At 41.4% G+C, this 7,364-nt stretch overlaps 1 long non-coding RNA gene across 3 annotated transcripts in view; it reads left to right on the top strand.

The window, feature by feature from the left end:
- Positions 1 to 7,364, top strand: part of LOC115937800 (uncharacterized) — a 103,873-nt gene that overhangs the window by 58,657 nt on the left and 37,852 nt on the right. For 2 of the 3 annotated variants that reach the window (XR_014138612.1, XR_014138613.1), the window contains exon 5: positions 978 to 1,034. This is a non-coding gene — a long non-coding RNA (uncharacterized LOC115937800). Of the gene's footprint in view, positions 1 to 977; positions 1,035 to 1,540; positions 2,531 to 7,364 lie in introns of those variants that run through there. The other variant, XR_014138615.1, reaches the window with a different exon arrangement.

The following is a 7,364-nucleotide window of genomic DNA, read 5'->3' as shown; positions in this document are numbered from 1 at the left end:
GTGCGCGAACAATGAATCATGGAACACTTCATCTAGAACTAATGATGTAATGTATGGGGATTAACATAAGAATAAAAAAAAAAAAAGAGGACCCCAAGAAAATAATCAGACATGTGTGTGCAAAAATTAATGTGCACGTAAGTTCTATACGTTGTTATTTGAGTTATTTATCCTTAAGTTATTAATATTGTTACTAGGTTATTAGACTCAAATGTCTAATAGGAGCTAGGCAAGATCCATTATGGTATATCCACAATGGAAATGTTAGGAAGTCATTAAAAATTAAGCTGTAGGGCGCCTGGGTGGCTCAGTCAGTTGGGCGGCTGCCTTCGGCTCAGGTCATGATCCTGGAGTCCTGAGATCGAGTCCCGCATCGGGCTCCCTGCTCCGCGGGGGGTCTGCTTCTCCCTCTGACCCTCCCCCCTCTCATGCTCTCTATCTCATTCTCTCTCTCAAATAAATAAATAAAATCTTTAAAAAATAAATAAATAAATAAATAAATAAATAAAAATTAAGCTGTAGAAGAATATTTGATAACAGGAGGATACCGCTATCATACATTCGGTGAACACAGAGGTTATCCCAGCATAGGCTATATAGTATGCGTTGAAAAAAATACTAAAAGAGATCCACTGAATTTTCTGAAAAGACCTGACCTCATTAATGTGGCTCAAAGTTGACAAGAAGGCTTCCTCAACCAGAGGTTCAGGGCAGTGTCTTTGTGAAGTTCTGTCTTCCCACCTCGTGCAACAAAATCCAGATTTTTTAACTTAGGCTGGAAAGCCCTACACGACTCTGGTCTTCTGAACATCTATCCACCCTCCCTCTGCATTGCTCACTATGCTTCCCACACACAGGCCCTTTTTAGCTCCTGGACTGCACATGCTCAGCCCTAGTGTTGTGCAGGGACTTTGCACATGCTGTCCCTTCTGCCAGGAATGCTTTTCCCCATTCTAATGGTTGGTTTCTTTCTTCAGGTCTCAGCTGCAATGTCACCCCTTCAGTGGAGTTCTTCCTTGACTACCTCACATAATGTAAGCATCCCCTTTTATGCTCCCCCACAGCATCCTATTCTTTTTCTTTTCATGTGTGATCATTTGTATTGACATATTTATGTGTTTTACTTGTTCAGTGTCTGCCTTCTTACAGAAGGTAAGCCTCGTAAGGGTAAGGTCCACATCTGTTTTGCTCACCGTTGTACACTAAGTGCCTACTCAGAGGCTACTCGTGGTAGGTGCTCAAGAAAGACTTGTTGAATGAATGAATAAATGAACAAAGATAATATAAAATTATTAGGCCCTGGCTCTACACCTAGCAAAGTGCCGTGGAAGGTTTAGAAGGTCTTCAGAGAAAAGAGACAGGAACTAGATAGTCAGTGGCTGATGATCAATGTAAATCAGAATTCATACAAGGAAATGCTTTGCTTACCTCGAAACCATTTTCTAAGAATGACTTGTTAGATATGAACTATGCCCTGTATCCTAGAAGTAATATGAAGTAGAGAGATATCACTGAGCACAGGTCTTCCATTTTTCTAAAGGTATCCAGTTCCAGATACATCGGTTGAAGTGGAGCCAACCTCTACCACTTGGCATGTGCTCACTTTTGCCCCACGCAGTCCCCCCAAACCTGACTTCCTTCCTGAAGCAAGCAGAGAGAACCTGCTAAGCTTGCCCAAAATCCCTAGGATGCGTTCACAAGTAGAAGTCATGTGTCTTCTGAAGAACCACACAAAATAATAAAATGGTGGCCAAAAAAACCCCCACCAAAACAAAACAAATCACTTTTCTGTTAAAAGAGAAATCTTCATAGGTAAAATCTTGCAGAAGCCTTAAGAACAACTGTAGGGAAAAAGAAAATGGATTATCTTACACATTTTATTATTTTTCCCTCTGCAGACTACAAAATGGCAACCTTTATCTGATTCTAAAAACAAACACATAGGGCGAGCTTAGGGCCCATCAGCGCTCCTAGGAAATGTTGCCTGTGGACATGAACTTGGGTGTTTGCGGTGGGGGCTGGGACGGCATGAATATTTTCCAAGCCTTATTCAAACAGTAACTTCTATCTGCTACCATGCTATCAATTTTTCCAACAGTGGATTGCAAATTCACCTCATAAATCAATCTGTACAAGAGGTCAGAAGCCAACCACAGCCAATTAAAATCTCTCAGCAATAATTCATCTAAGATCTGAGTAAGGATTTTTTTTTTACAAGTCCTAGGAGGCTCTTGTTTATTCTAATCAGATCAGTAGAGGAAGAACTAAATTGGGTAGAACCTGCATTTTTCTCTTATCCCAGAACACAAACTCAGATGTTTTTATAAGGAAAGGAAGAGGAAAAGGGGAGAGATATGAGGAAAGAGTGGGCTGAAGAATTAGAACACTTTCTGTACATAAAGTGCTACCAAGGCTCTCCCAAAGCCAGACCTGCGTCTAACTGCTTCATCCTGGGATGCTTCTATTCCAACCTCTTTGGCGTCTGAGTCCTGTCAATACTGTGTCCAACAAATAAATACAGCGAAACTACTATTCAGTGAGTGTCTCTGACACCTCAGGCCCTTTGGAAGCTTGAAATAAATCCAGTATGTTTGTTGCTTTTTAGACAACTGTAGATTACAGGTTACCCAGATGTGAGAAAGTGCTGGAAAAATTAGGAGGCTGTCGAGCATATACTATAAGTGTATAAATATCTGTATAATAAATAGCTGTATACACACATACTCAAATACTACAATTATACCACTGTAATTATATTTTCACTGTAGCCCTGTGTTGAAAGCTGAGCAAACTTGGAGAAATGACTCGGCTTTCTGAACTTTCGTTTTTCATCCGTAAGATGGGTAATAACAGTACCAACAGCACAGGAGGCATGGGGTAGATGAAACAAAATGTTTGCAAAGCTTCGGCACGCGCTCTGGCCCCCAGGGTGACCGCTCAGTTCTGGCTGTAACTGAACACAGTGTGAGATTCTAGGCCCCATGGCAGTGCCCCCCGATTATCAGCTCATTGGGTTTCGAGATTCTCCCTCCAGTCGTGAGTCTAGCCTGATCCTTGATGGATCACCACACTGATGTGTCCTAGAGGATGGGACTGAAGAACTGCAGGCTCCTGCAGGCAAGGTGCCAACAGCCAGCCTCAGCCTCCCACTCGTGGCAGAAGAGCCCACTGGGCAGTGTCTGCCTGGCCGGAGGGGCTCGGTGCGGCCCAGCATGCTCCTGCCTGAGGAGCAAGGCTCCGACTTATCCTCCTCCCAGCCTCCAGCACACAAGCAAACCTTCTAGCTACTTTTTAAAACAAAATGCTGGGGCGCCTGGGTGGCTCAGTTGGTTGGGCGACTGCCTTCGGCTCAGGTCATGATCCTGGAGTCCCGGGATCGGGTCCCACATCGGGCTCCCTGCTTGGCGGGGAGTCTGCTTCTCCCTCTGATCCTCCCCCTCTCATGCTTTCTGTCTCCCATTCTCTCTAAGATAAATAAATAAAATCTTTAAAAAAAAAAAACCAAAATGCTGTATTTCCTAATTATAAACATAAAAGTAAATGCTTATCGTAACCATTGGAACAGACCTATAAAGTGTATAAAGGAACAAAATTAATAGCCTTGCTGTCTCCACCCTCTCTACTCCCCAATCCACTACCCCCATCCTGAGGTAACCAATATGACTTGTAAATATCCTCCCATGACTAAAAAATACAATGTCCATACTCTAAAAATACACATGCAATCATACAGACATAGGCCGCAACTTGCTTTCTTTCTCCCCCTCCGCAGAGTCCAAAGCATTACGGACATTTTTCTCAGCTACTATTTAGAAACTCTAGACAAAACTGTGGGATCTTTACCCAAGTTCTGCAGGACATTCAACAAAGTAAATAGAAATACTGGCTTTGTCTTCCTGGTTACTATCTTTTAGATTTCATCCAAGGAGTTCCAAAGCGTTAGGTTTGGGATGAGGAAGTATGTCAAAGAACTCATAACTGTTTTATTTCTCTGTAAAACCAGAATAGTTTAGCTATTTATGGTCTGGTTCCTCTTCCTAGGAAATTCTCTTTGTCTTCAGCTTTTTCTAGATTTTGAGACACGTGCAAAGAAACCTGACAGCAAGAGATACTGTCTTCCTCGTCAGAGGTCTCTCTGCAATTACCTCATCAGGGTGAGGAAATGGTGTGTGTGCTTGAGCAGACAAATACTGTCCACTCTGTGGTTACCCCGGCCAGGAGACCAGGCCCTCAACCACACCAGCCAGGAGCGTAGAGCCCATCAGAAAACATGACACACCTAAGTCTCTTAGCAGCTGGAACAGCTCGCATTTCACTTAAACTGGCCAGGGTGAGCCCAAGAGTAGAGTTAGAAGTCACTTTTCTCATCAAGTCCTGGGCAATTCCTGAGAAAACGCACATGGAGCCAACCCTGTCCCACACCCAGAACTCCAGAGACCGGGAAGGAGAGCGGAAGTTCACAGGGGACGTGGTCAGCCTGATTGCCTCCTTCTCTTGTTCTGTATTCATCACCCACAGGGAAAACACATCCAGAGATATGGGGATGTTCTCGGGATGAGGTACTCAGGTATCTCTCTCAACTCTGCTGGGAAGACAAGAAACCAACACTCCCTCCCACTCACCCTGTGTTGGGGCCAGAGGGCAAATAAAGAGACCCTGCTGCGTGAATCAAGCTAAGAGCTAGGGGAAAAATCGTGTATCCTGAGAGAGAAAAGGTACTGTAACACCAAGCCTAAACCCCTAAATCCGGCCCAGCACTAACAAGGATAAGGAGGCTCCTTCCAGCTGGAAACAGAACAGCCCCCATAGAGTTATTTATCGCTCGCCCACCATGTTTATTATTGTTTGAGAGCCAGAGAAAGTAGATGTGTTTACAGCAGGTTACAGGGATATCAGAACACGCCACACGGGATTCGTGAGGCTCCTGGAACCTGACGGAGATTAGAAAGCATAGAGACGCCCCTCCGGACACACACATATTCTCTAATTACACTCCGTGTGTGTTTATCCAAGGACTGTGAGCTTCTTGAAGATAGGGGTGATGCTTTATATCCTGTACATCCTCTCCCAATCGTCCTTTAGAGGAAATGAGACTTACGAAGTAGGAGCTCCATAAATATTTGTGAAATGAGCTCAGAGAACAGAATCTGCTCTGATTGTCAGTAAAAACAACTTAATCTTCAGCTAATACTATTCAGAATCTAGTATGTGAGGAGCTAGATTACCCAAGGGAGGAGGAAGAGATGAGCAGAAGTTAAAGGTAGATGCTGCTCCCAACCCTCCCAGTGGGGTGAGGAGAGTAGCATCACCTTTCACAGGACGGGTGACTCCATCTGTTAAAATAATTTTTTTAAACTTTCTCACTAGAATTTTTTTAACATGGCGGTCAAATCCCCACCGTTTCTCATTTTAGACATAAGGCTTAAAATATTTTTTAAAAAGGAATATATGGAGATCCCCTCGCACAGGGCCTGGAATATGCCCCCAGATGCTGGTTTCCTTCTCATTTTCCCTGTCCTGTGGGCTTTAATTCATGGACGTTGGAGTAACCTGATGCAGATTCTTTCCTGAAAGCACAATTTGGCAGGAAAAAGGAGGATGAAGGCCAAGGAGACGTGTCAGTGAGGAACTCGGGGAAAGGTGCTGTTTTGGTGAACACTCTAGTTTGCGAGCAAAAAAGTATGTGTGGGAATATCTGCAACATCAAGGCCACTTGATGCCTAACAGCCAGGCTGAACACAACATGCTGGAGAAATCTAGCTGATAGGAATCTTACTCAGATTCTGCTCAGAAAACGCTTTCTATAGTCTAGGTTGTTATTGCTGTCACGTATCTTGTCACTCATCTCCCCACTTTGAAAAAGAAAATACGCTTACAGGCTTTATGAAGAACCTTATGTTTACTATTTTTTTTTAACATGACCCCCCCAAAAAATGACAATGGAAGGTATCGCACAACAACTAATAACAGAAGGAGGTGAAACCTTCCCCTAGTCCTCCAACCCCACCCCCATTTTGAACAGGAAATTTAAATTAGTTGTGGCCTATTATGGAATTTACTTAGAGGAAAGATGCGGATTTATAATGTGAAATAATTAAATGTTCTTTTGATGGAAAGTTCTTTAAATTCCTTCTGAGACAGAGGAAATGGAAAGAAGACATCTCAGATTCTATAGAAATAAAAAGTACATTAAAATATGAAAATAACATTATGGATAACATGGCTTTCTAGCTAACTTAAACTCTGATATGGGCATAACCCAGTTTTTGAGATATCTTTGACAAAGTTGATATTTCTCAAATTTGTGTGAAAATCCTTATAAGTACTGATTGAAAAGGTATAGGATTTAGTCAAAAAAGTCAAAGCGAGAATCTGAGGCTATTTTTTTCCCCTGATTTTGTTTGATTCTGTTAATTTTTTTTCTAAATTTTTTTCTTTCCCAGCCATGTTTTTTTTCCCCAATGCCATCATTTTAGCTTCAAATACCATTGTAACTAGACTTTTAGTTTATCACAATTTTGCATTTACATATAAATAAGATCTTTTATTCAATAAATAGTGATTGAATTGCCAACACTGTACCAAGAACTGAGTTTCAAAAGGCTAATAACATCTCTCAGTCTATATTTTCATATGGCCCTTCTTATTAAAACATAGTAATATTTCAATATACTTTTCATATGCCCTAAAAAATAAACAAGCAAAACTAACTAGGATATAGGGGGAGCTTATAAACACTAACATTAACAAACACTGACAAGTGAATACCATAAATACACTAAAAAAAGGGGATGAAAAGAATTGACTCAAGTAACTATGGAAAACAGTTACCTTGATTAGATAATTGTCAGGCTAAAGACAAAAAGAACCATTCAAATGCTGTCTTCTGTTTAGAAATGTGTATCTCATTAAATGTTTACTAGAACATTTAATAATAAGTGAATAGGTTGTAGGTAATCACAACCGGGTTTCTCAGTGTTGGAGAAAGAAGTTACAAGTAAGGAAAGGGGAAAGGTTAAAATGAGCCCTGTGGATTAGAATCCAAGTTATCAATATAAATTCATATTATTATGTACACACACATATATGTACACATATGTATACACGAATACATGCATGTTTATATATATGTATACACACACAGACATAGAAAGATACATACAGAGATATAGATGGGTATAGATGGTACTGATGGGTATATATGCATGGTTTAATAGATATGTAATTTCCTAGCTCTGTCTACTGAGAGGGCCTAGAAGCAAAAGTCCCCAGTCGCAATGAGTACAACTAGCGCCCAGATCTTGGTTTGTAAGCACCATTCTCCAATAAAAGGAACCAGGGCTTCTTGGAGAAATAGTAGGGTA

The sequence above is a fragment of the Leptonychotes weddellii genome, chromosome 11 (assembly GCF_054177405.1).
Source record: "Leptonychotes weddellii isolate Sample4059 chromosome 11, ASM5417740v2, whole genome shotgun sequence".
Lineage (NCBI taxonomy): Eukaryota > Metazoa > Chordata > Mammalia > Carnivora > Phocidae > Leptonychotes > Leptonychotes weddellii.
The sequence above is the reverse complement of the archived record's forward strand: the minus strand, read 5'-3'. Positions and strand labels throughout refer to the sequence as shown.